Raw genomic sequence first — 27850 nt, 5'->3', positions numbered from 1 at the left:
GCCTGGGATGTAGATTGCTGACAGGTGGCAAGAGTGAGACTCTGCCCAGCTAATTATTTTTGATACTTCCATCATCGCTAGGGAACTCCTGGTTCCCCCTTGATGATTGATGTAAGCCACAGTCGTGATGTTGTCCGACTGAAATCTGATGAACCTCAGAGTTGCTAACTGAGGCCAAGCTAGAAGAGCATTGAATATTGCTCTTAACTCCAGAATATTTATTGGGAGGAGTTTCTTTTCCTGAGTCCATGATCCCTGAGCCTTCAGGGAATTCCAGACTGCGCCCCAACCTAGAAGGCTGGCGTCTGTTGTTACAATCGTCCAATCTGGCCTGCGAAAGGTCATCCCTTTGGACAGGTGGGGCCGAGAAAACCACCATAGAAGAGAATCTCTGGTCTCTTGATCCAGATTTAGTAGAGGGGACAAATCTGAATAATCCCCATTCCACTGACTTAGCATGCACAATTGCAGCGGTCTGAGATGCAGTCGCGCAAATGGTACTATGTCCATTGCCGCTACCATTAAGCCGATTACTTCCATGCACTGAGCTACTGACGGGTGTGGAATGGAATGAAGGGCACGGCAAGCATTTAGAAGTTTTGATAACCTGGCCTCTGTCAGGTAAATTTTCATCTCTACAGAATCTATAAGAGTCCCTAGGAAGGGAACCCTTGTGAGTGGCAATAGAGATCTCTTTTCCACGTTCACCTTCCACCCATGCGACCTCAGAAATGCCAGAACTATCTCTGTATGAGACTTGGCAGTTTGAAAACTTGACGCTTGTATCAGAATGTCGTCTAGGTACGGAGCCACCGCTATGCCTCGCGGTCTTAGTACCGCCAGAAGTGAGCCCAGAACCTTTGTAAAGATTCTTGGAGCCGTAGCTAACCCGAAGGGAAGAGCTACAAACTGGTAATGCCTGTCTAGGAAGGCAAATCTTAGGTACCGATAATGATCCTTGTGAATCGGTATGTGAAGGTAGGCATCCTTTAAGTCCACAGTGGTCATGTACTGACCCTCTTGGATCATGGGTAGGATGGTTCGAATAGTTTCCATTTTGAATGATGGAACTCTTAGGAATTTGTTCAGGATTTTTAAATCCAGGATTGGTCTGAAGGTTCCCTCTTTCTTGGGAACCACAAACAGATTTGAATAGAATCCCTGCCCGTGTTCCGTCCGCGGAACTGGGTGGATCACCCCCATTAGTAAGAGGTCTTGTACACAGCGTAGAAACGCCTCTTTCTTTATTTGGTTTGCTGATAACCTTGAAAGATGAAATCTCCCTTGTGGAGGAGAAGCTTTGAAGTCCAGAAGATATCCCTGAGATATGATCTCCAACGCCCAGGGATCCTGGACATCTCTTGCCCAAGCCTGGACGAAGAGAGAAAGTCTGCCCCCCACTAGATCCGTTTCCGGATAGGGGGCCCTCTCTTCATGCTGTCTTAGGGGCAGCAGCAGGTTTTCTGGCCTGCTTGCCCTTGTTCCAGGACTGGTTAGCTTTCCAGCCCTGTCTGTAACGAGCAACAGCTCCTTCCTGTTTTGGCGCGGAGGAAGTTGATGCTGCTCCTGCCTTGAAGTTACGAAAGGCACGAAAATTAGACTGTTTGGCCTTTGATTTGGCCCTGTCCTGAGGCAGAGCATGGCCCTTACCTCCCGTAATGTCAGCGATAATTTCTTTCAAGCCGGGCCCGAATAAGGTCTGCCCTTTGAAAGGAATATTAAGCAATTTAGATTTAGAAGTCACATCAGCTGACCATGATTTAAGCCACAGCGCTCTGCGCGCTTGGATGGCGAATCCAGAGTTCTTAGCCGTAAGTTTGGTTAAGTGTACGACGGCATCAGAAACAAATGCATTAGCTAGCTTAAGTGCTTTAAGCTTGTTCATAATATCCTCCAATGGAGCTGTGCGAATGGCCTCCTCCAGAGACTCAAACCAGAATGCCGCCGCAGCAGTGACAGGCGCAATGCATGCAAGGGGCTGTAAAATAAAACCTTGTTGAACAAACATTTTCTTCAGGTAACCCTCTAATTTTTTATCCATTGGATCTGAAAAGGCACAACTATCCTCCACCGGGATAGTGGTACGCTTAGCTAAAGTAGAAACTGCTCCCTCCACCTTAGGGACCGTCTGCCATAAGTCCTGTGTGGTGGCGTCTATTGGAAACATTTTCCTAAATATAGGAGGGGGGGAAAAAGGCACACCGGGTCTATCCCACTCCTTGCTAATAATTTCTGTAAGCCTCTTAGGTATAGGAAAAACGTCAGTACACACCGGTACCGCATAGTATTTATCCAGCCTACATAATTTCTCTGGAATTGCAACCGTGTTACAATCATTCAGAGCCGCTAATACCTCCCCTAGCAATACGCGGAGGTTTTCAAGCTTAAATTTAAAATTAGAAATCTCTGAATCCAGTCTTCCTGGATCAGATCCGTCACCCACAGAATGAAGCTCTCCGTCCTCATGTTCTGCAAATTGTGACGCAGTATCGGACATGGCTCTCCCATCATCAGCGCGCTCTGTCCTTAGCCTAGAGCAATCGCGCTTGCCTCTTAATTCTGGCAATTTAGATAATACTTCTGTCATAACAGTAGCCATGTCTTGCAAAGTGATTTGTATGGGCCTCCCTGTTGGCGCCACAATATCACGCACCTCCTGAGCGGGAGGCGAAGGTACTGACACGTGAGGAGAGTTAGTCGGCATAACTTCCCCCTCGTTGTCTGGTGATAATTTCTTTACATGTAAAGATTGACTTTTATTTAAAGTGACATCAATGCAATTAGTACACAAATTTCTATTGGGCTCCACATTGGCCTTTAAACATAGTGAACAAAGAGATTCATCTGAGTCAGACATGTTTAAACAGACTAGCAATGAGACTAGCAAGCTTGGAAAAAAACTTTTAATGAATTTACAAGCAATATAAAAAACGCTACTGCGCCTTTAAGAAGCACAAAAAGCTGTCACAGTTGAAATAACAATGAACCAAATTAGTTATAGCAACCAAATTTTCACAGTAAATGTATTAAGTTAGCAGAGCATTGCACCCACTTGCAAATGGATGATTAACCCCTTAATACCCAAAAACGGATAACAATTATATAATAAACGTTTTTATCACAGTCAAACACACTGTCACAGGTCTGCTGTGACTGATTACCTCCCTCAAAACGAATTTTGAAGACCCCTGAGCTCTCTAGAGACGTCCTGGATCATGGAGGATGAAGTAGGAAGATTGTGACTGAAATTTTACTGCGCAAAAAAGCGCTAAAATAGGCCCCTCCCACTCATATTACAACAGTGGGGAAGCTCAGTAAACTGTTTCTATGCAGAAAAAAGATAGCCATGTGGTAAAAATCATGCCCCAATAAGTTTTATCACCAAGTACCTCACAAAAAACGATTAACATGCTAGTAAACGTTTGAACATATGTTATAAAAGCTATGAAGTGTTATTAATAAGCCTGCTACCAGTCGCATTTACTGCAGTGAAGGCTCATACATTACTTCAGTATTAACAGTATTTTCTGAGTCAAATTCCATGCCCTAGAAAAATACTTCAGTGTGCACACACTCATCAGCCTAATACCAGTCGCTACCACTGCATTTAAGGCTGAACTTACATTACATTGGTATTAGCAGTATTTTCTCAGTCAATTCCATTCCTTAGAAAAATAATTTACTGCACATACCTCGTTTGCAGGGGGGCCCTGCATGCTATTCCACTTTTCTGAAGTTACCTCACTCCTCAGAATGTATGAGAACAGCCAGTGGATCTTAGTTACGTCTGCCAAGATCATAGAAAACGCAGGCAGATTTTTCTTCTAATGCTGCCTGAGAACAAACGACACACTCCGGTGCCATTTAAAATAACAAACTTTTGATTAAAGAAATAAACTAAGTTTAAAAACATCACAGCCCTCTCACAACGACCTATCTTTAGTTAGGTTGCAAGAGAATGACTGGATATGACATGTGAGGGGAGGAGCTATATAGCAGCTCTGCTTGGGTGATCCTCTTGCAACTTCCTGTTGGGGAAGAGATATAATCCCATAAGTAATGGATGACCCGTGGACTGACTACACTTAACAAGAGAAAGAGAAACAGCTCTGGGGCTAGAATAAATACAGAGCTCTCTGACGCTTTAGTGGCTATGTCTGATATACCCTCACAATGTGCAGAAGCCGAAGCAGGGGAGCTTCTATCTGTGGGTGATTTTTCTGATTCAGGGAAGACACTTCAACCTGATTCTGATATGTCTACATGTAAATTTAAACTTGAACACCTCCGCGTGTTGCTCAGGGAGGTTTTAGCAACTCTGGATGACTGTGACGCTATTGTAGTCCCAGAGAATTTGTGTAGATTGGATAAATACTATGCAGTACCTACTTACACTGATGTTTTTCCAATCACTAAGAGGTTTTCAGAAATTATTACTAAGGAATGGGATAGACCAGGTGTACCGTTCTCTCCCCCTCCTGTTTTTAAAAAGATGTTTCCTATAGATGCCGCTACACGGGACTCGTGGCAGACGGTCCCTAAGGTGGAGGGAGCAGTCTCTACCCTAGCTAAGCGTACCACTATCCCTGTCGAGGACAGTTGTGCTTTTCTAGATCCAATGGATAAAAATTTAGAGGGTTACCTTAAGAAAATTTTTATTCAACAAGGTTTTATTCTCCAGCCTCTTGCATGCATTGCCCCAGTCACTGCTGCTGCGGCTTTCTGGTTTGAGTCTCTAGAGGAGGCTCTAAAGGTTGAAACCCCGTTGGAAGATATTCTTGACAAGCTTAAGGCTCTTAAGCTAGCCAATTCATTTGTTTCTGACGCCGTTGTTCATTTAACCAAGCTAACGGCTAAAAATTCAGGTTTTGCTATTCAGGCGCGTGGGGCGCTATGGCTTAAATCCTGGTCAGCTGACGTTACTTCAAAGTCTAAACTTCTCAACATTCCCTTCAAGGGACAGACCCTATTCAGGCCTGGACTGAAGGAGATCATTTCTGACATTACTGGAGGAAAAGGTCACGCCCTTCCTCAGGATAGGTCCAACAAATTAAGGACAAAACAGACTAATTTTCGTTCCTTTCGAAACTTCAAGAGTGGTGCAGCTTCAACTTCCTCTAATACAAAACAAGAGGGAACTTTTGCCCAGTCCAAGCCGGTCTGGAGACCTAACCAGGCTTGGAACAAGGGGAAACAGGCCAAAAAGCCTGCTGCTGCCTCTAAGACAGCATGAAGGAGCAGCCCCCGATCCGGAAATGGATCTAGTAGGGGGCAGACTCTCTCTCTTCGCCCAGGCTTGGGCAAGAGATGTCCAGGATCCCTGGGCGTTGGAAATTGTGTCCAAGGGATATCTTCTGGATTTCAAAACCTGTTCCCCAAAAGGGAGATTTCATCTCTCACAATTATCTGCAAACCAGATAAAGAGAGAGGCATTCTTACATTGTGTTCAAGACCTCCTAGTTATGGGAGTAATCCACCCAGTTCCACAGAAGGAACAGGGACAGGGCTTTTATTCAAATCTGTTTGTAGTTCCCAAGAAAGAGGGAACCTTCAGACCAATCTTAGATCTCAAGAGCTTAAACAAATTTCTCAGGGTCCCATCCTTCAAGATGGAGACTATTCGAACCATCCTACCTATGATCCAGGAGGGTCAATATATGACTACCGTGGACTTAAAGGATGCTTATCTTCACATTCCGATACACAAAGATCATCATCGGTTTCTCAGGTTCGCCTTCCTAGACAGGCACTACCAGTTTGTGGCTCTTCCCTTCGGGTTGGCCACGGCACCAAGAATCTTTACGAAGGTTCTAGGGTCCCTCCTAGCGGTCCTAAGGCCGCGGGGTATAGCAGTAGCCCCTTACCTAGACGACATTCTGATACAGGCGTCGACTTTTCAAATCGCCAGGTCCCATACGGACATTGTTCTGGCATTCCTGAGGTCTCATGGGTGGAAGGTGAACGAAGAAAAGAGTTCTCTATCCCCTCTCACAAGAGTTTCCTTCCTAGGAACTCTGATAGATTCTGTAGAAATGAAGATTTACCTAACAGAGGCCAGGTTGTCAAAACTTCTAAATTCCTGCCGGGTTCTTTATTCCACTTCTCGTCCTTCTGTGGCTCAGTGTATGGAAGTAATCGGTTTAATGGTAGCGGCAATGGACATAGTGCTGTTTGCCCGCCTACATCTCAGACCGCTGCAACTTTGCATGCTCAGTCAGTGGAATGGGGATTACACAGATTTGTCCCCTCTACTAAATCTGGATCAAGAAACCAGGGATTCTCTTCTCTGGTGGCTATGTTGGGTCCATCTGTCCAAGGGTATGAGCTTCCGCAGGCCAGATTGGACTATAGTAACGACAGATGCCAGCCTTCTGGGCTGGGGTGCAGTCTGGAACTCCCTGAAGGCTCAGGGCTCGTGGACTCAGGAGGAGGCACTCCTTCCGATAAACATTCTGGAACTAAGAGCGATTTTCAATGCTCTTCAGGCTTGGCCTCAGCTTGCTGCGGTCAGGTTCATCAGATTTCAGTCGGACAATATCACGACTGTAGCCTACATCAACCATCAGGGGGGAACAAGGAGTTCCCTAGCATTGTTGGAGGTTTCAAAGATAATTCTATGGGCAGAGGTTCACTCTTGCCATCTATCAGCTATCCATATCCCAGGAGTAGAGAACTGGGAGGCGGAATTTCTAAGTCGGCAGACTTTTCATCCGGGGGAGTGGGAACTCCATCCGGAGGTATTTGCACAGTTGATTCAACTTTGGGGCAAACCAGAACAGGATCTCATGGCGTCTCGTCAGAACGCCAAGCTTCCTTGTTACGGGTCCAGGTCCAGGGATCCCAAGGCAGCACTGATAGTTGCTCTAGCAGCGCCTTGGTCCTTCAACCTGGCTTATGTGTTTCCACCGTTTCCTCTGCTCCCTCGTCTGATTGCCAAGATCAAGCAGGAGAGAGCTTCGCTGATTTTGATAGCACCTGCGTGGCCATGCAGGACTTGGTATGCAGATCTGGTAGACATGTCATCCTTTCCACCATGGACTCTGCCGCTGAGGCAGGACCTTCTACTTCAGGGTCCTTTCAACCATCCAAATCTAATTTCTCTGCGTCTGACTGCTTGGAGATTGAACGCTTGATTTTATCAAAGCGTGGTTTCTCTGAATCGGTCATTGATACCTTAATTCAGGCTCGAAAGCCGGTTACCAGGAAAATCTATCATAAGATATGGTGTAAATATCTTCATTGGTGTGAATCCAAGGGTTACTCATGGAGTAAGGTCAGGATTCCTAGAATATTATCTTTTCTCCAAGAAGGATTGGAGAAGGGATTGTCGGCTAGTTCCTTAAAGGGACAGATTTCTGCTCTGTCTATTCTTTTGCACAAGCGTCTGGCTGATACTCCAGACGTTCAGGCATTTTGTCAGGCTTTAGTTAGAATCAAGCCTGTGTTTAAACCTGTTGCTCCGCCATGGAGTTTAAATTTAGTTCTTAAAGTTCTTCAAGGGGTTCCGTTTGAACCTTTGCATTCCATAGATATCAAGCTTTTATCTTGGAAAGTTCTGTTTTTAGTAGCTGTCTCCTCGGCTCGAAGAGTTTCAGAGTTATCTGCTTTACAATGTGATTCCCCTTATCTCATTTTCCATGCAGATAAGGTAGTGTTGTGTACCAAACCTGGTTTTCTTCCTAAGGTGGTATCTAATAAGAATATCAATCAGGAGATTGTTGTTCCTTCACTATGTCCTAATCCTTCTTCAAAGAAGGAACGTCTATTACACAATCTTGATGTGGTTCGTGCTTTAAAATTTTATTTACAAGCTACAAAGGATTTTCGTCAAACATCTGCTTTGTTTGTGGTCTACTCTGGACAGAGGAGAGGCCAAAAGGCTTCGGCAACTTCTCTTTCTTTTTGGTTAAGAAGCATAATCCGCTTTGCTTATGAGACTGCTGGCCAGCAGCCTCCTGAAAGAATTACAGCTCATTCCACCAGAGCAGTAGCTTCCACATGGGCTTTTAAGAATGAGACTTCTGTTGAACAGATTTGTAAGGCGGCGACTTGGTCTTCGCTCCATACTTTTTCTAAATTCTACAAATTTGATACTTTTGCTTCTTCTGAGGCTATTTTTGGGAGAAAGGTCTTACAGGCAGTGGTGCCTTCCGTTTAAGTGCCTGCCTTGTCCCTCCCTTCATCCGTGTCCTATAGCTTTGGTATTGGTATCCCACAAGTAATGGATGAATCCGTGGACTGGATACACCTTACAAGAGAAAACAAAATTTATGCTTACCTGATAAATTTATTTCTCTTGTGGTGTATCCAGTCCACGGCCCGCCCTGTCATTTTAAGGCAGGTGTTTTTTATTTTTAAACTACAGTCACCACTGTACCCTATAGTTTCTCCTTTCTCTTGCTTGTCTTCGGTCGAATGACTGGGGGTGGCAGTTAGGGGAGGAGCTATATAGACAGCTCTGCTGTGGGTGTCCTCTTGCAGCTTCCTGTTGGGAAGGAGAATATCCCACAAGTAATGGATGAACCCGTGGACTGGATACACCACAAGAGAAATAAATTTATCAGGTAAGCATAAATTTTGTTTTTGTTCATCCACCTTTTCTTCTTCTTCTGCCTCTCCTTCTTCCTCCCTCATGTGCTTTTTTACTGGTGTCGTCGGGGGAAGAGATGGAAGAGTTGCAGCCGGTTGTCCGTCCAAAAACAAGGAAAAATTTAGAAAAAGGAAAAAACACAGAAGAAGATGGCGGAATGGAAGAAAAAAGAAAGCACAAGACAAAGAAGGGACAGAAGTAATTTGTCCCACTGTATCTACCACTTCTATCACAGAAGGACTAAATGTCATTAACATTTCTCAATATGTACTAGCAGAGGATGAAAAGTCAGTCTTGTCTAAAGGCCTAGGCTTTGCCCCTACGAATAGACTTTCTGGTTTTAATACCCTTTTGGACATTAATAAGTTTATTCGTAAGTTGTCTTTAAAGAGGTTTTTTGCTTCTACAGATAGGGGCATTATACAAGATTTAGTTGAGCCTACTACCATTCATGCAGATACTGTATCTCCTCATTTACCATTTATTGATGCGTGTTCAGTGGCCACACTTAATGAGCTATATCATTTGAATGACAGTGATCATGAGAGCCCTAGAGACAGACTTAAGACACCAAAGAAAAACAGGTCTAAGTTTTATCCTGTCAACTTTAGGGGCCCTATGATCAATGCCTATCAAAGATTGGTTCAGAATGACATTCTTAAATTGGATGCTGAAGTTGACCTTGGCAACGATGCTGTCACCCGTAATCTTAGATACCAGGAACGCATTGCAATAAATACATTAAAAGAAAATTGTGATCAGAAATTCAGATAAAGGTGGCAGCATCATTGTCATGGATTAATCCTATTATTTTGGTGAAGCACAGAGGCAGCTTTCAGATAGTACTGTATACAGGTTGTTACCTTATAATCCTGTACATGTTTTTAAAAAAAGATGTGCAAGATCATTGATGATGGTATTTTATTGGGTATCTTTAAATCTAATGATTTGGAAATATTGGTTCCTGATAATCCTATAACACCGTTATTCCATCATGTACCCAAAATACACAAGGATAGTGAGTCCCCACCAGGGAGACCCATAGTAGCCGGTATAGGCTCTTTGTTAGAACCCCTAGGTGAATGGATGGATACCATCCTACAACCTATAGCCAAAAGACAACTAAGCTATCTACAGGCTACATCACATCTGTTAATTACTCTTGATACTATTAAATTGCAACCCAACAATAGTTGGGTTACTGCAGATATTACATCCCTGTATACTGTACTAGTATACCTCAACATTTAGGTTTTAGAGCTGTAGAATATTTTTGGGAGAAATAAACTGATTTAAAAGTATGTGAAAGAAACTACATCAGTGAAGTTTTATCATTTTTACTATCCCATAATTATTTTATATTTAACAATGAGTACTACTTGCAAATAAGGGGGACTGCCATGGGGGCAAAATTTGCCCCAGCATTTGCGAACATTTATGTTGCATGGTGGGAGTTAACATATATTTTTACTATTGACAACTCTTGGATGGAACAGGTGGCATTGTTTGTTCGATACATAGATGATTTGTTATTAATAGTTAAAGATGAAGGAAAGGAACTTTTTCTAGAGGGTTTTCTAGCTTATTTAAATGGTAACGAGTTAGGATTGCAGTTTACTGGTGAGCAGAGTAAACAGCAAATAAACTATTTGGATCTTACTTTAATAATCTCTGAAATCAAATAGTCACTAAAACATACAAAACCGACAGCAGGTAATACAATTTTGCACGCTGCATCTCAGCATCCTAGACATGTCATTAAAGCCATACCAAGGGGACAATTTATCAGGCTCTATAGGAATGCCCAATGTGATTCTATTTATGAACAGCAGTCATTGGAGTTAAAAGAGAGGCTGATTAAGAGAGGTTATGACCCCATCAATTTAGAACAATGTAGGATCACAGTTAAGGATTACAGGGGCAAATTAAGAAATGCAGAGAGCAGTCATAAATCACAACTACATACTGAGGATACAATAGTATTCACTACAGAATATTCCCAACATTATAATAAAATTGTTAAAATTCTTAAGAAATATTTACATATACTGGCAGGAGATGAGGTTCTTAAATCTCTTATTAAGCCTCTTAGGTTTGTTCCTAAAAAAAACAAAACATTGGCGGGGCTGCTGGTCCTGAGTTTAGTTAAAAATAATGCCAGTTCAGGTTCGTGTGATTGGTTATCTAAAAAAGGAACCTATAAATGTGGAAGTAGAGAATGCATAACCTGTTCTCATTTAATTACAGGTGATTCTTTCTCCTCCAGTTTTGATAACAAACAATATGGCATAAAATGTTATGCAAACTGCAAAACAAAAATTGCCGTACACCTCTTGACTTGCAATATTTGCAATTGTCAATACGTAAGTAAAACCTCACGAGAGTTCTCAATACTTGCTAAGATATATCAATTAATAGGGCTTGCTGTAATTTAATTAATTTGGATGTTTTGATATCATATTTATGTAAGCATATTTACATATTCTCATGTTCCTATATACTGAGTCCGTTTTTTTAGGTATAGATCCTGTTGTAAGTTTGCTAATGTTTTTATTTATAATGTTTTTATTTATAATGTTTTTATTTATAATGTTTTTTAAAGAATGTTATTTGTAAAGCATTGGAAGGGTTAACATATTGCCCTATAAATGGGTGCCTCTTCCCTTGCTCCATAGCCTATGCTTAAGCACCACTAGAGGGCGCAAAACGTGTCATGCTGTTCTATCCACCTCCCCTGTTTGTGTCTTGCCAGTAATTGTATTTTAGGCTTTTTCATTAAAGTATATATTTCTTTCATGTAATTAGCAAGAGTCCATGAGCTAGTGACGTATGGGATATACATTCCTACCAGGAGGGGCAAAGTTTCCCAAACCTCAAAATGCCTATAAATACACCCCTCACCACACCCACAAATCAGTTTTACAAACTTTGCCTCCTATGGAGGTGGTGAAGTAAGTTTGTGCTAGATTCTACGTTGATATGCGCTCCGCAGCAGGTTGGAGCCCGGTTTTCCTCTCAGCGTGCAGTGAATGTCAGAGGGATGTGAAGAGAGTATTGCCTATTTGAATTCAATGATCTCCTTCTACGGGGTCTATTTCATAGGTTCTCTGTTATCGGTCGTAGAGATTCATCTCTTACCTCCCTTTTCAGATCGACGATATACTCTTATATATACCATTACCTCTACTGATTCTCGTTTCAGTACTGGTTTGGCTTTCTACTACATGTAGATGAGTGTCCTGGGGTAAGTAAGTCTTATTTTCTGTGACACTCTAAGCTATGGTTGGGCACTTTTATATAAAGTTCTAAATATATGTATTCAAACATTTATTTGCCTTGACTCAGGATGTTCAACGTTCCTTATTTCAGACAGTCAGTTTCATATTTGGGATTATGCATATGAATCAATCAATTTTTTTCTTACCTTTAAATTTGACTTTTTTTCCTGTGGGCTGTTAGGCTCGCGGGGGCTGAAAATGCTTCATTTTATTGCGTCATTCTTGGCGCAGACTTTTTTGGCGCAAATTTTTTTTTCTGTTTCCGGCGTCATACGTGTCGCCGGAAGTTGCGTCATTTTTGACGTTTTTTTTGCGCCAAAAGTGTCGGCGTTCCGGATGTGGCGTCATTTTTGGCGCCAAAAGCATTTAGGCGTCAAATAATGTGGGCGTCTTTTTTGGCACTAAAAAATATGGGCGTCACTATTGTCTCCACATTATTTAAGTCTCATTATTTATTGCTTCTGGTTGCTAGAAGCTTGTTCACTGGAATTTTTTCCCATTCCTGAAACTGTCATTTAAGGAATTTGATCAATTTTGCTTTATATGTTGTTTTTTCTATTACATATTGCAAGATGTCCCAGATTGACACTGAGTCAGAAGATACTTCTGGAAAAACGCTGCCTGGTGCTGGATCTACCAAAGTTAAGTGTATCTGTTGTAAACTTGTGGTATCTGTTCCTCCAGCTGTTGTTTGTAATGAATGTCATGACAAACTTGTTAATGCAGATAATATTTCCTTTAGTAATGTTACATTACCTGTTGCGGTTCCGTCAACATCTAATACTCAGAGTGTTCCTGTTAACATAAGAGATTTTGTTTCTAAATCCATTAAGAAGGCTATGTCTGTTTTTCCCCCTTCTAGTAAACGTAAAAGGTCTTTTAAAACTTCTAATTTTTCAGATGAATTTTTAAATGAACATCATCATTCTGATTCTGATAGTGGTTCCTCTGGTTCAGAGGATTCTGTCTCAGAGGTTGATGCTGATAAATCTTCATATTTGTTCAAAATGGAATTTATTCGTTCTTTACTTAAAGAGGTCTTAATTGCATTAGAAATAGAGGATTCTGGTCCTCTTGATACTAAATCTAAACGTTTAAATAAGGTTTTTAAATCTCCTGTAGTTATTCCAGAAGTTTTTCCTGTCCCTGATGCTATTTCTGAAGTAATCTCCAGGGAATGGAATAATTTGGGTAATTCATTTACTCCTTCTAAACGTTTTAAGCAATTATATCCTGTGCCATCTGACAGATTAGAATTTTGGGACAAAATCCCTAAGGTTGATGGGGCTGTCTCTACTCTTGCTAAACGTACTACTATTCCTACGGCAGATAGTACTTCCTTTAAGGATCCTTTAGATAGGAAGATTGAATCCTTTCTAAGAAAAGCTTACTTATGTTCAGGTAATCTTCTTAGACCTGCTATATCTTTAGCGGATGTTGCTGCAGCTTCAACTTTTTGGTTAGAAGCTTTAGCGCAACAAGTAACAGATCATAATTCTCATAGCATTATTAATCTTCTTCAACATGCTAATAACTTTATTTGTGATGCCATCTTTGATATCATTAGAGTTGATGTCAGGTATATGTCTCTAGCTATTTTAGCTAGAAGAGCTTTATGGCTTAAAACTTGGAATGCTGATATGTCTTCTAAGTCAACTTTGCTTTCCCTTTCTTTCCAGGGTAATAAATTATTTGGTTCTCAGTTGGATTCTATTATCTCAACTGTTACTGGAGGGAAAGGAACTTTTTTACCACAGGATAAAAAATCTAAAGGTAAATTTAGGTCTAATAATCGTTTTCGTTCCTTTCGTCACAATAAGGAACAAAAGCCTGATCCTTCACCCACAGGAGCGGTATCAGTTTGGAGACCATCTCCAGTCTGGAATAAATCCAAGCCTTTTAGAAAACCAAAGCCAGCTCCCAAGTCCACATGAAGGTGCGGCCCTCATTCCAGCCCAGCTGGTAGGGGGCAGATTACGATTTTTCAAAGAAATTTGGATCAATTCAATTCACAATCTTTGGATTCAAAACATTGTTTCAGAAGGGTACAGAATTGGCTTCAAAATAAGGCCTCCTGCAAAGAGATTTTTTCTTTCCCGTGTCCCAGTAAATCCAGCGAAGGCTCAAGCATTTCTGAAATGTGTTTCAGATCTAGAGTTGGCTGGAGTAATTATGCCAGTTCCAGTTCTGGAACAGGGGCTGGGGTTTTATTCAAATCTCTTCATTGTACCAAAGAAGGAGAATTCCTTCAGACCAGTTCTGGATCTAAAAATATTGAATCGTTATGTAAGGATACCAACATTCAAAATGGTAACTATAAGGACTATCCTGCCTTTTGTTCAGCAAGGGCATTATATGTCCACAATAGATTTACAGGATGCATATCTGCATATTCCGATTCATCCAGATCACTATCAGTTTCTGAGATTCTCTTTCCTAGACAAGCATTACCAGTTTGTGGCTCTGCCGTTTTGGCCTAGCAACAGCTCCAAGAATTTTTACAAAGGTTCTCGGTGCCCTTCTGTCAGTAATCAGAGAACAGGGTATTGTGGTATTTCCTTATTTGGACGATATCTTGGTACTTGCTCAGTCTTCACATTTAGCAGAATCTCATACGAATCGACTTGTGTTGTTTCTTCAAGATCATGGTTGGAGGATCAATTTACCGAAAAGTTCATTGATTCCTCAAACAAGGGTAACCTTTTTAGGTTTCCAGATAGATTCAGTGTCCATGACTCTGTCTTTGACAGACAAGAGACGTCTAAAATTGATCTCAGCTTGTCGAAACCTTCAATCACAATCATTCCCTTCGGTAGCCTTATGCATGGAAATTCTAGGTCTTATGACTGCTGCATCGGACGCGATCCCCTTTGCTCGTTTTCACATGCGACCTCTTCAGCTCTGTATGCTGAATCAGTGGTGCAGGGATTACACAAAGATATCTCAATTAATATCTTTAAAACCGATTGTACGACACTCTCTGACGTGGTGGACAGATCACCATCGTTTAGTTCAGGGGGCTTCTTTTGTTCTTCCGACCTGGACTGTAATTTCAACAGATGCAAGTCTGACAGGTTGGGGAGCTGTTTGGGGGTCTCTGACAGCACAAGGGGTTTGGGAATCTCAGGAGGTGAGATTACCAATCAATATTTTGGAACTCCGTGCATTTTTCAGAGCTCTTCAGTAATGGCCTCTTCTAAAGAGAGAATCGTTCATTTGTTTTCAGACAGACAATGTCACAACTGTGGCATACATCAATCATCAAGGAGGGACTCACAGTCCTCTGGCTATGAAAGAAGTATCTCGAATACTGGTATGGGCGGAATCCAGCTCCTGTCTAGTTTCTGCGGTTCATATCCCAGGTATAGACAATTGGGAAGCGGATTATCTCAGTCGCCAAACGTTACATCCGGGCGAATGGTCTCTTCACCCAGAGGTTTTTCTTCAGATTGTTCAAATGTGGGGACTTCCAGAAATAGATCTGATGGCTTCCCATCTAAACAAGAAACTTCCCAGGTATCTGTCCAGATCCAGGGATCCTCAAGCGGAAGCAGTGGATGCATTGTCACTTCCTTGGAAGTATCATCCTGCCTATATCTTTCCGCCTCTAGTTCTTCTTCCAAGAGTAATCTCCAAGATTCTGAAGGAATGCTCGTTTGTTCTGCTGGTGGCTCCAGCATGGCCTCACAGGTTTTGGTATGCGGATCTTGTCCGGATGGCCTCTTGCCAACCGTGGACTCTTCCGTTAAGTCCAGACCTTCTGTCGCAAGGTCCTTTTTTCCATCAGGATCTCAAATCCTTAAATTTAAAGGTATGGAGATTGAACGCTTGATTCTTAGTCAAAGAGGTTTCTCTGACTCTGTGATTAATACTATGTTACAGGCTCGTAAATCTGTATCTAGGAAGATATATTATAGAGTCTGGAAGACTTACATTTCTTGGTGTCTTTCTCATCACTTTTCCTGGCATTCTTTTAGAATTCCGAGAATTTTACAGTTTCTTCAGGATGGTTTGGATAAAGGTTTGTCTGCAAGTTCCTTGAAAGGACAAATCTCTGCTCTTTCTGTTCTTTTTCATAGAAAGATTGCTAATCTTCCTGATATTCATTGTTTTGTACAAGCTTTGGTTCGTATAAAACCTGTCATTAAGTCAATTTCTCCTCCTTGGAGTTTGAATTTGGTTCTGGGGGGCTCTTCAAGCTCCTCCGTTTGAACCTATGCATTCATTAGACATTAAATTACTTTCTTGGAAAGTTTTGTTTCTTTTGGCCATCTCTTCTGCTAGAAGAGTTTCTGAATTATCTGCTCTTTCTTGTGAGTCTCCTTTTCTAAATTTTTAATCAGGATAAGGCGGTGTTGTGAACTTCTTTTAAATTTTTACCTAAGGTTGTGAATTCTAACAACATTAGTAGAGAAATTGTGGTTCCTTCATTATGTCCTAATCCTAAGAATTCTAAGGAGAGATCATTGCATTCTTTGGATGTAGTTAGAGCTTTGAAATATTATGTTGAAGCTACTAAGAATTTCCGAAAGACTTCTAGTCTATTTGTTATCTTTTCCGGTTCTAGGAAAGGTCAGAAGGCCTCTGCCATTTCTTTGGCATCTTGGTTGAAATCTTTAATTCATCATGCTTATGTCGAGTCGGGTAAAACTCCGCCTCAAAGGATTACAGCTCATTCTACTAGGTCAGTTTCTACTTCCTGGGAGTTTAGGAATGAAGCTTCGGTTGATCAGATTTGCAAAGCAGCAACTTGGTCTTCTTTGCATACTTTTACTAAATTCTACCATTTTGATGTGTTTTCTTCTTCTGAAGCAGTTTTTGGTAGAAAAGTATTTCAGGCAGCTGTTTCAGTTTGATTCTTCTGCTTATAATTTCAGTTTTTTTCATTATAAGATTTAAACTTTATTTTGGGTGTGGATTATTTTCAGCGGAATTGGCTGTCTTTATTTTATCCCTCCCTCTCTAGTGACTCTTGCGTGGAAGATCCACATCTTGGGTAGTCATTATCCCATACGTCACTAGCTCATGGACTCTTGCTAATTACATGAAAGAAAACATAATTTATGTAAGAACTTACCTGATAAATTCATTTCTTTCATATTAGCAAGAGTCCATGAGGCCCACCCTTTTTTTGTGGTGGTTTTGATTTTTTTGTATAAAGCACAATTATTCCAATTCCTTATTTTTTATGCTTTCGCACTTTTTTCTTATCACCCCACTTCTTGGCTATACGTTAAACTGATTTGTGGGTGTGGTGAGGGGTGTATTTATAGGCATTTTGAGGTTTGGGAAACTTTGCCCCTCCTGGTAGGAATGTATATCCCATACGTCACTAGCTCATGGACTCTTGCTAATATGAAAGAAATGAATTTATCAGGTAAGTTCTTACATAAATTATGTTTTTTTATTGCGCCTTTTTGGAAGTAGTGCCTGCCTTTCCTTTTTCTCTGCATGAATGTTTCATTTTGCGGTCCCGGACCAGACCGCTGCTACGGCACTCTGCTAGCATTGTTTGCATTGGACGCATTCACTTTAGCATATTTGGTTCCGGTTTAATTCTACGCAGCTATACCACGTGGGTTTACACTCCAAATATACTTATTTACCCCTAATCTGCCGCTCTGTACATCATCGCCACCTACATTATACTTATGAACCCCTAATCTGCTGCCCACAACATCGTCGAAACCTACATTATATTTTTTAACCCCTAATCTCCCTCACCCAATGTTGCCGCAACCTACCTACATTTATTAACCCCTAATCTGCCGCACTAGCGTCGCCGCCACTATTACAAATGTATTAACCCTTTAAACCTAAGTCTAACCCTAACCCCCCCTAAGTTAAATATAATTTAAATCTAAATAAATGAACTATCATTAACTAAATTATTCCTATGTAAAACTAAATACTTACCTATAAAATAAACCCTAAGCTAGCTACAATATAACTAATAGTTACATTGTATCTAGCTTAGGATTTATTTTTATTTTACAGGCAAGTTTGTATTTATTTTAACTAGGTAGAATAGTTACTAACTAGTTATTAACTATTTAATAACTACCTAGCTAAAATAATTACAAATTGACCTGTAAAATAAAACCTAACCTAAGTTACACTAACACTACACTACATTTAAATAAATTACCTAAATTAAATACAATTAAATAAATTAAATACAATTAGCTAAATTACAAAAAAAAAACACACTAAATTACAGAAAATAAAAAACAAATTACAAGATATTTAAACTAATTACACCTAATCTAAGAGCCCTATCAAAATAAAAAAGCCCCCCAAAATAAAAAAAAAACCCTAGCCTAAACTAAACTATCAATAGCCCTTAAAAGGGCCTTTTGCAGGCATTGCCCCAAATAAATCAGCTCTTTTACCTGAAAAAGAAAATACACACGACCCCCCAACAGTAAAACCCACCACCCACACAAACAACCCCCCAAATAAAACCCTAGTTAAAAAAACCTAAGCTCCCCATTGCCCTGAAAAGGGCATTTGGATGGGCATTGCCCTTAAAAGGGCATTTAGCTCTATTGCTGCCCAAAGCCCTAACCTTAAAATAAAACCCACCCAATACACCCTTAAAAAATCCTAACACTAACCCCCGAAGATTCACTTCCCGGGAGAAGTCTTCATCCAAGCGGCAAGATGTCCTCAAGGAAGCCAGCAGAAGTGGTCCTCCAGACGGGCAGAAGTGGTCCTCCAGACGGTCAGAAGTCTTCACCCAGACGGCATCTTCTATCTTCATCCTTCCGACGCGGATCGGCTCCATCTTCAAGACATCCAGCGTGGAGAATCCTCTTCTTCCGACGTCTTCTTGCTGAATGAAGGTACCTTTAAGTGACGTCATCCAAGATGGCGTCCCTTAGATTCTGATTGGCTGATAGAATTCTATCAGCCAATCAGAATTAAGGTTGAAAAAATCCTATTGGCTGATGCAATCAGCCAATAGGATTGAACTTCAATCATATTGGATGATCCAATCAGCCAATAGGATTGAGCTCGCATTCTATTGGCTGTTCCAAACAGCCAATAGAATGCAAGCTCAATCCTATTGGCTGATTGGATCAGCCAATAGGATTTTTTCAACCTTACTTCCGATTGGCTGATATAATTCTATCAGCCAATTGGAATATAAGGATGACATCATTTAAAGGTACCTTCATTCAGCAAGAAGAAGTCGGAAGAAGAGGATGCTCCCCGCCGGATGTCTTGAAGATGGAGCCGCTCCGTGTCGGAAGGATGAAGATAGAAGATGCCGTCTGGATGAAGACTTCTGCCCGACTGGAGGACCACTTCTGCCGGCTTCGTTGAGGACATATTGCCGCTTGGATGAAGACGTGTTAGGATTTTTTAAGGGTGTATTGGGTGGGTTTTATTTTTAGGTTAGGGCTTTGGGCAGCAATAGAGCTAAATGCCCTTTTAAGGACAATGCCCATCCAAATGCCCTTTTCAGGGCAATGGGGAGCTTAGGTTTTTTTTAGTTAGGGTTTTATTTGGGGGTTGGTTGTCTGGGTGGTGGGTTTTACTGTTGGGGGGGTGTTTGTATTTTTTTTACAGGTAAAAGAGCTGATTACTTTGGGGCAATGCCCCGCAAAAGGCCCTTTTAAGGGCTATTGGTAGTTTAGGTTAGGCTAGGGGTTTTTTTTTATTTTGGGGGGGCTTTTTTATTTTGATAGGGCTATTAGATTACGTCTAATTAGTTTAAATATCTTGTAATTTGTTTTTTATTTTCTGTAATTTAGTGTTTGTTTTTTTTGTGATTTAGCTAATTGTATTTAATTTATTTCATTGTATTAAATTCAGGTAAGTTATTTAATTGTACTGTAGTGTTAGGTGTTAGTGTAACTTAGGTTAGGTTTTATTTTACAGGTCAATTTGTATTTATTTTAGCTAGGTAGTTATTAAATAGTTAATAACTGTTTAGTAACTATTCTACCTAGTTAAAATAAATACAAACTTGCCTGTAAAATAAAAATAAACCCTAAGCTAGATACAATGTAACTATTAGTTTATTTTATAGGTAAGTATTTAGTTTTAAATAGGAATAATTTAGTTAATGATAGTAATTTTATTTCGATTTATTTAAATTATATTTAAGTTAGGGGGTGTTAGAGTTAGACTTAGGTTTAGGGGTTAATAAAATTAGAATAGTGGCGGGGACGTTGGGGACGGCAGATTAGGGGTTAATAGGTATAATGTAGGTGGCGGCGATGTCCGGAGCGGCAGATTAGGGGTTTATAAGTATAATGTAGGTGGCGGCGATGTTAGGGGCAGCAGAATAGAGGTTAATAATATTTAACTAGTGTTTGCGAGTTGGGAGTGTGGCGGTTTAGGGGTTAATATGTTTATTCTAGTGGCGGCAATGTCGGGAGCGGCAGATTAGGGGTTAATAATTTTATTTTAGCGTTGTAGTGTAAAACTCATAAATACTGACTTTAAAATGCGTTAGGAATCTTGGTGGTAGAGGCTGTACCGCTCAATTTTTTGCCTCCCAGGACAAACTCATAATACCGGCACTATGCAAGTCCCATTGAAAAAAGCCTTTACGAAATTTACGTAAGTCGGTTTGCAGGAAGGCCAAAAAAGTGTGTGGTGCCTCTAAACCTGCAAGACTCGTAATAGCAGCGGGCGTAAAAAAGCAGCATTAGGACCTGTTAACGCTGCTTTTTCACCTTACCACAAAACTCATAATCTAGCCCAGTGATTTTTAACCTTTTTTTTGCCGTGGCACACTTTTTTACATTAAAAAATCCTGTGGCACACCACCATCCCAAAATTTTAAAAAAATCACACATTGTAGCCTAATACAGCATATATATATATATATATACACATACACACAAACACACACATACTGTATGTATTGTGCTGTTATGCCATGCCTCCTGCAAACTACCCCTGCACTGGGAGTAAAAAACAAGCAAAGTTTAAAAAATATGTCACACTGTTGTCAGTCTGCCGTGGCACACCTGAGGATCTCTCACGGCACACTGGTTGAAAAACACTGATCTAGCCGATAGCTTGGCTGTATGTTAGACTGAGGTACATGTGAGGTAGGAGGGGTTTTACAGAGCAAGGAGTAATTCCCAGGAGTAATGGATCGTGGACTCTCACCACTATGAAAGAAATGAATTTATCAGCTAAACATATTTATGTTTTATCTCCTTTTCTAGCCAGATATAAAGGGGGTTCATATATAAATTGTGTAGCATGTTGTAGGGTCAGATAAACAACAAGTCGCTTACTTAAAGTGACATTTAAATTGTTTTTATAAGTAGGCATAGTGTGCACCAGCAATCAAGCATTGCAACACAAAATATTTTGTAAGCATCTAAAAATCATTCTGTTAGTAAAAGTCACATTATTTTGCAGTCTAGGGGCAAAGCCCTTTGCAGAATTATTTATCTGCTGTGTCCATAAATTTCGACACTGCAAGCAGGCGCAAGTCGCAGGGTTACAGACTTATATTCTGTAGTAGAAAAAAACACAATGTCCGGAGGTAAACTGCAGCAAAAGCAGGCAAAATAAATTATATACATCATAGTGCAAAATGTACATGTTCTGAATCGTTACATGACATCATTTTACACTACTGACCTGCTTGTTTATATATATATAACCCCTGCAAGGGCCGGTGATTTGGGGAGGTGGTATTCTGACTGCATGACGTTACATGACATCATTTTACACTACTGACCCTGCCTGTTTATATATGTATAACCCCCTGCAAGGGCCGGTGATTTGGGGAGGGGGTGTTCTGACTGCATGACGTTACATGACATCATTTTACACTACTGACCCTGTTTTTTATATATATAACCCCTGCAAGGGCCGGTGATTTGGGGAGGGGGGCTTGTGACTGCATGACGTTACATGACATCATTTTACACTACTGACCCCGCCTGTTTATATGTATAACCCCCTGTAAGGGCCGGTGATTTGGGGAGGGGGTAGCTGGTTCTGCATGAGTTAATATGTTCTAATGATCGCTTGGTGAGTTACTTGTATCTTCTGCTTTCTCTGCAGAACTCATCTGACCGTGCTGTGTGCGCATTACTGAGGCCATAGGAAGCTGCCAGACGTCTAATGAAATGACTTGTGTTAAATGCTATTAAAGCTTCATGTGAAAAAGACTGAAACATTCCAAAATGAGAAAAACAAAAACTTTCATTTTGTAGCATGAACTTTCCACCCCATTCCCTGTACAGTATCTCCGTCCAATTTCAGCCCGTACAGCTGTATTGTGTGCACTGGTTTCGAGTCAGTATGTCAACCAATCAATATGTCGCACAGTGCGTTACCCATCATGCACGCCTCCTGCTTGGGAAACAGACGAACGATCATTATTTGTATGAAGACAAAGAGAATGGCCGGTGGTATCTCAGTGACGACCTGACAGGATTCCTTATCCCCATAAATATCTTGATCAGTTTCCCTTCAGCAAGAGGACCACGTTCCAACTCCAACTTGCTCAGTTTCAGTCAGTCGTGTTCTGCGCCTTACGTTTTGTACCCATGTGTATCTGCATACAGGATCTTCTTACAGCTCAGCATCATAACCAATACAAGGGCATGTGGTGCTGCTCTTGTATGGGCTAAGCTGGAAGAGTTTCTTAAAGGGACATTAAATGCAACACATTTCTATCACACATATACAACAGAACTAATGGAACATGTTATATATATTTGGAACTAACAATGAAGTGCATGAAGAGTTGCACAGCTGTATCGTCAGACAGTGGCGCGACCACAAGCATAACCGCAAGCGATAAGGTGGATAATTACATTTTGCATTTTTTTGTCATGTGTTTGCTTTTTACATTTTTTTATTTAACTTTACAGAAAGGTGAAACTGCTTCTTGATCTGCTGTTTTTATTTAAGATAAATAGATCTGGCTGGTGGCCCCCGTGTCACCACAGGAGGATTCCATAAAGCAAAATGTCATGAGCCCGGCACAAATGTATTAGCTAATGACGCCGTCACTGTTCTGTATGATCTGATGTTTTTATTTAAGATAAATAGATCTGGCTAGTGGCCCCCGTGTCACCACAGGAGGATTCAATAAAGCAAAATGTCATGAGCCCGGAACAAATGTATTAGCTAATGACGCCGTCACTGTTCTGTATGATCTGCTGTTTCTATCTGTTATGTCATTACAAACCTTTTTTATTGTCTTTCCTCATATGCAGTTATTAGAATATATATATAGCTAGGGATGAGGTAGGCAGGTAGCATCTATATACAAAGAGATTTAGCAGTGCTACATGGTGTGTTGCTGAACGTGCTAAATACATCAGAGATCCTGGAAAATGCTGTGATGAAAATTTTACAACCAGTTTTCTAGTCGTATATGTATACAGCACCCTTCTCCTCCATCAGGGCAGACACACGTGCATATGTGAAATACAGGTAAACTACACATATACAGATACACGAGTACAGAGTGAACAAGTGCGCATGGGCACGAAACGCGTCTGTGTGGAGATCAGCCCTAACACCTGATGTGTACTTCTGCTGGCTATTTTTGTCGGGATGTGATTTCTAGCATCCGTTTTACTCAATAAAATTTGGAACTGTTTTTTTATCTCTAGCCTGTCTGGAAATTCAATACTTTCATCACTTCAGAGGGTTTTATGCAGATCCTGTACTTGTGCGCTATATCTCCACTTTGTGTTTGCATATATCCTGTTTGGGGCGAATTCGGCAGTTCCGCACGGAGTGGCAGCCTATCACAGGATCAATCCTAAAGGGGGTGTGTCCCCGCCCACGCTCCGTTTTGTCGGCTCCCTGTCTGTGCATTGGAACTATGGTGAGCGCTATGCACAGAGACACTGTGTAAATCTATACAGATACACGTGCATATGTGAAATACACATAAACTACACATATGTTTTCTCTAGAAAGAAGGTGACATGATTACTTTTATATCAATATTTTCTAGGCATGTATATAGATATGGCAGAAGCTCTGTTTATTCCAAAAATTTACAGGAGGAAAGGAGACTATCTCCTGCAACTAAACATTTTTTTCACTATAAGAGCAAAAAAATTGTGGAACTCATTACCAAAGAAGGTAGTGAATGCCAATACCCTAGATAATTTAAAAATGGTTTGGATACATTTCTGGCTAGAAACAAAGTTCATGGATATGATTGCTTGTATTAAATGGGTCACTTTTTAGTGGGATTCATTTAAGCTCAACTGGAGCTTTTTTATAAGTATATTAGATTTGTATAGGTTGAACTCGATGGACTTCGGTCTTTTTTTAACTTCATCTACTATGTGACTATGTATATACAGATACACGTGCACATGGGAAATACACGTAAACTACACATATACAGATACACGTGCATATGCGGAATACATGTAAATGACTCATGTACAGATACACGTGCATATGCGGAATACATGTAAATGACTCATGTACAGATACACGTGCATATGTAGCTTGCATGTAATTTCTCTCCTCTCTGCCAAACACCACCTTGTTAGCCTTGATAGATCTGTGATTACAATACGTAAAAAAAAAATATGCCCAGGTCATCTGTATCCAGCCTGGGTCACTAGAGATGCCAACCTTAGATGCAGACATTCCTGTATGAGGCTTGTTTAAAGGGACATTTGTATTTCAAAGCACTTTTAAATGGATTTACTGCTCTTTAATTGACACTGATGAAACTGATGGTATACAATCTGTATTTTATAGCTGTAGTAATTATGCAAAGTCTGCTCATCCACCTAAGCTTTTTATTTATTGGTGATGCCAGTGGGCCTTATGGCCAATCAGAACAGCATGATCCAACCCATAAACACAAAAGGAAGAAGGCGCTCCAATGGTACAGTATGTTACAACAAAATAGATTCAAATCAATCCCCAAAACACCCTCTCTATAAGTAGGTACTCACAAAGAGAGCGCACTATGGCACAGTGCTATTCAAACAGGCTGGATAGATCAGAGCCCCCCAGCTAGCTCCCACAGGATTAAGTGTATCTTTAATCCTGTAATGATGGAAAAGAAGACAGGGGAGGGGGGCAAAATACTCCAATAGTGCAGATGGTCACTTAAAAAAATCATTGCTCCCAATAATAGTTCCCCACTGAGAGTGGATACTCACATAGGCTGTGCACTATAATGCAGTAACACAAGCTGGTATATCAGAGCCCACAGCTGGCTCACTCCAGAACACAGGAACCACGGTCCACAGAAGGAATGTATCAAATAAAGCTCACAAACCATATAAAATAAATATCGCAAAGTATGGGATATATTTTATTAAAAGATAAGTTAAAATCAATAGAATAGAACTACTACGCGTTTCAAGGTGCTAGTGGCACCCTTTCATCAGGCAGTGATAAGTGAGCTATACAATAAACAACATATGTATATAGAGCATAACAATATACAATAATTAGAATCACATTAGATACACATGTTGGAATCCAGTCACATGATTCTGATCACTGATGGTCTGCAGCTGATTAGGGACAACACAAGAAAAACTTGGTACACTCCCCCTACTCAGGCACAGAGTGATATAAGAATATAAATATATCTATTGCCTCTATGTGAGACCATACACCAATCATAATCTATGAATAAAATATTGTCAGTGTTTACAAAAAAATCCAAACATCCTAATATGGTGAAATATTGCACAAAACAGTCACAATTATATAATGAAAGCCATTGCATAAAACCGTATTACAAGATGTATATACCTATGGCCATCCTAAGCATATATATACCTAAGTTAAAGGATCATAAATGTAGACTAAAGTAAAGCAAGTTGTTCCCCATTTCAGCAACCATCTGTATTATTAATTTCATTCATCACCTACATTACATATCCGCATTGAAGCATGTAAACCATGTAGACGTACTCACTCATGTAAGCGTAATGTTGCCATAGAAACGTGTCCAAAACAACTGTGACTCATTACAATGAACAACCAGGTGCCGTAGGCGGAGTTACAAAAATTGTCACAAAGTATGCTAAACAAAATAGACTAAATACATTGTCAGTACAAAAAGGTTACAAACTATGAATCCAAATCAAATTGAATCTTGCTTGATATATACAGATAATTGGAGCATATCAATTTTTACTAAGCGATGCTAACATTATCTGTACTTACTTACCCCATCTTAAAGCTAAGTATACTCAATGTCTAACACCATTAGCTAATATCCTGACAATACAAACGTAAGTACATAGTGCTCAAAGATCACTAACATATATTATATTACGAAATGGTCAAATGGATAGACATATTTGTAAATAAGAGGTGTGCCGGCCCTAAAACCGAAAAGTGCACAAACCTGTGGCTCAAGCATATACCCGGAATGTGCACAAATCAGTAATTACAAACACAATGGGTACCTACCACAAATACATTGCAAGTTACACAATCATCAAACTTGGCCCTTAAAGTTATCTAGACTTCCATACTAAACATCTTGTGCACAAACCTACAGACACACAAGCGGATAAAATCCTGTTTACACAAATATGCTCCTTGAAATAGCAAGTATCCTAGATTCCGACAGTATAGGAGACCTACTGAAAAGCCGCCAGGTCAATGTTTTCATTTAACCCTTGAGGGAATAATGTCTTAAGCTTCCAAATCCAATAGGTCTGACGCAACCTAGTGAATCTGTTGTAGCGCAGAGATTTGGGGATAAATTCAATAGGGATAATGTGATATGTATCATCCCTACCCTCATGCATAAGTGTACTATGCCAAGACACACTTTGTTTATTATAATTATTTTTGATGTTTCTGTGGTGTTCCCCCCATCATGTTCTTAAACACCTACTGGTGCGCCCAGTACTGCATTCCACAAATGCATTTTATTAAATATACTACATATACACTTTCGCATGTCATACGTGTCTTGACTTGAAACACTTCCCCTGTCGTATTGGATTTAAAGCTCATCTTCTTATGTCCAATATAACCACGTCTGACATCTATTTTTGGCACATTTATAAATCCCCTTCTTTAGATTCAAAAAACCAGGTGGCTGTTAATATTTCCCCTTGTTGTCAGACAATTTTTTAGATGTCACCACCTTACTAGGAGCTAGACAGTTCTTCAAAGTGGGGGCCCTCCTAAATATACATAACGACTTGTCTGCTACAAACTCTTTGAGCATTGGATAATTTTTTAAAATAGGCCAATGTTTTTCTAGAGCATAAGCAATTTGTCTATAGTTGCTATTAAATTGTGTTATGAATTTAGGTAAATTCTCATATTTATTCTCTCTATGCACTTTGACCTGTAATAATTTATCCAACCAATATATGGCAAACAGACAAAATCTTTATGAGTATTGCACATTGTAAGCTACCAGTTTCAGCAGTGCTGTATCATAGTCAGTTTAAAGCAATGCTATCTGTCCAGGTTCTGCTTTAGTGTTAACCACAAATGTCCGGTGTAATACGCTATTTATAGCATCAGCTTTAGTATTATTAATCTTATAAAATGCATTAACCCTCCTGCTCTGACTTTAGATGTAACTGTGATGGACAAGATAGGAGATAACGAAACTGGAAAGTTAGTGAACATAATATATATAAATATATATATATACGTGTGTGTAAGAAAACGCATAAGGTTATTGTTCTGCTTATTGTGTGGTGATCATTTTCTGAAGAACATTTTATTTCTCTGTTCTTTTATAAAATAAAACTTTATACAAAGCTGAATGATTATTTTAGTTCTCTCGCCATAACATTATAGATGCAATTCTGATCATCCAAACGGTAAAGACAAAAGCGTACAGTATAAATGCTGTAACTTCAGTGACCAACCAAATGACACATTTATGAGGTTTTGAGGAGATAAAAGCAGTTCTCTTTAAAAGTGACTGCTAACAGCAGAGTGTTCAGTCCTCTTTCATGCAGTGTCAGAAGGTAAAGCAGGTTTAGTCCCCTGCAAGTGATTAGGAAAGTGTAAC

The 27850-nt window shown here is 40.2% G+C and overlaps 1 protein-coding gene across 5 annotated transcripts in view; it reads left to right on the top strand.

Annotated features, from left to right (window-relative positions):
• CD58 (CD58 molecule) overlaps positions 1-27599 on the top strand; it is a 753750-nt gene extending 726151 nt beyond the window's left edge. For all 5 annotated transcript variants that reach the window (XM_053705745.1, XM_053705746.1, XM_053705749.1 and 2 more), the window contains one exon: positions 21913-27599. The gene's annotated coding sequence lies outside the window, so the exon portion shown is untranslated. The remainder of the gene's footprint in view (positions 1-21912) is intronic.
• The last annotated feature ends 251 nt before the right edge of the window (positions 27600-27850 follow it).

Source organism: Bombina bombina, chromosome 3 (genome assembly GCF_027579735.1).
Source record: "Bombina bombina isolate aBomBom1 chromosome 3, aBomBom1.pri, whole genome shotgun sequence".
In the NCBI taxonomy this organism is placed as follows: domain Eukaryota; kingdom Metazoa; phylum Chordata; class Amphibia; order Anura; family Bombinatoridae; genus Bombina; species Bombina bombina.
Note: the sequence above shows the minus strand (reverse complement) of the source record. Positions and strands in the feature narration are given on the sequence as shown.